This window comes from Lupinus angustifolius, chromosome LG02 (assembly GCF_001865875.1).
Source record: "Lupinus angustifolius cultivar Tanjil chromosome LG02, LupAngTanjil_v1.0, whole genome shotgun sequence".
NCBI classification, from domain to species: domain Eukaryota; kingdom Viridiplantae; phylum Streptophyta; class Magnoliopsida; order Fabales; family Fabaceae; genus Lupinus; species Lupinus angustifolius.
This window is the reverse complement of record NC_032010.1, coordinates 15,154,642-15,156,340: the sequence shown is the minus strand read 5'-3', so window position 1 is coordinate 15,156,340 and position 1,699 is coordinate 15,154,642. Positions and strand designations below refer to the sequence as shown.

Genomic DNA, 1,699 nt, shown 5'->3' with positions numbered 1-1,699 from the left:
GTTGTTTAGTAGTGGAATGTGAGACATAAATTAATTTAGTGATTTATAATTTTTTTAATTAAAAATAAGTTAAAATCTACACCAATTAAAGACACATATAGTTGCAGTTAGTAATAACTAAAACCATTATTTTTTGAACAAAGAATCTGTTCAGAAAAAGAAAAACAATAGTGTGAAATGGGGGGATTAAGCAATTTGTAACGTCCCTTCCCAAATTGTACAATTTCGGTGTTGCAATGACGCCATAATTTTCCAAAATAGGTTAAGACCTCTGCAAATATAGCAACAAAATCACACATTTCACAAACACCAGATACCAGATTTCAATATCCTTCACGATTCTTCCAATCTCATTCATTCTTTCTACCAACCCCGACCCCATAATCATTCATCAATAAAACCTTTCTTTCTTTCATTCATTTTCTTTGCTTCCAATCCCTAACCTTGATTATTCATCAAAACAAAACCACAATGGGTTTCAAATCCATATTCAACGACGACGACAACTCCACCTCCCTCTCCGTCCGCTCCCGGACCCACCTCGCGGCAGAACTCGAACAAGTCTTCAAGAAATTCGACGTCAACGGCGACGGCAAGATCTCCGCATCGGAGCTCGGATCCATCATGGGCTCCCTCGGCCAAAACCCGTCCGATCAGGAACTCGACAAGCTGATCCGAGAAGTCGATGGCGACGGTGACGGATGCATCAACCTCCAAGAATTCATTGAGTTAAACACCAAGGGTGTTAATTCTGATGAAGTTCTTGCGAATCTGAAAGACGCTTTCACAGTTTTCGATATGGATGGTAATGGTACGATCAGTGCTGATGAGCTCAACAGCGTGATGAGGAGCCTCGGGGAAGAGTGCTCCCTTGGGGAGTGCCGGAGAATGATCGCTGGTGTCGATTGTAATGGTGATGGGATGATTGACTTTGAGGAGTTTAGGGTTATGATGATGATGGGTTCAAGACATATACCACAGATAGGGTTAAACCTCAACCTGAAATGTAAAGCGCACCGGTATTAAATTGTGATCATAGTTAGGTTTATCTCAATTATTGTGACCTTAATTATGATCTTAAGATAGACATGGAGATTCTGAAACCACAATCTTACGACAATAGTTGTTCCATATTGTAATTTAATATAGATAATTTGATTTATGTTTACTTTATTTTCGGATGTAATTGCTTCAGCAGGAAGGGTTTAAGGTTGGTTGAACATTTTTACATCTAGATTTTAATATTGGATCTCATGTTTAAAATTGTATAAGGTAAGTTCTTCACTGCTTCATTATTTTAATGAAGATATGTTTCCAAATTGTTTTTGCCTTTTGTTATTTACTAATAGTATATGGAAAATATTATTAAGCAGAGGATTCAATTTAAGAGCATGATTTAGGAGAATAAAGACTTTTGGTAGTTGATTATAATATTAAAAGATATTGCTTTATTATTACAATGCTAGAAATCTTGCAATTACTTGAAGTTATTAGTAGCTGCTTATAGGAGGCCTGCTAATTGGCTTGCCTTTAGCTTTAGGATTATGCACAACGCAAATTTATAGCCCGCATCCACCACCTTATAGGTGATTACATTAATCTCAAATTTTCAAAATAATTACTATGTCTAGAACATTCTACATCTATACTACTTAATCTAGTATTCACTATAACTTTGAGAAAATTGAAATGATATATA

General features: G+C 36.1%; 1 pseudogene; it reads left to right on the top strand.

Moving 5' to 3' along the window:
* LOC109329056 lies at positions 290 to 1,228 on the top strand (annotated as a pseudogene).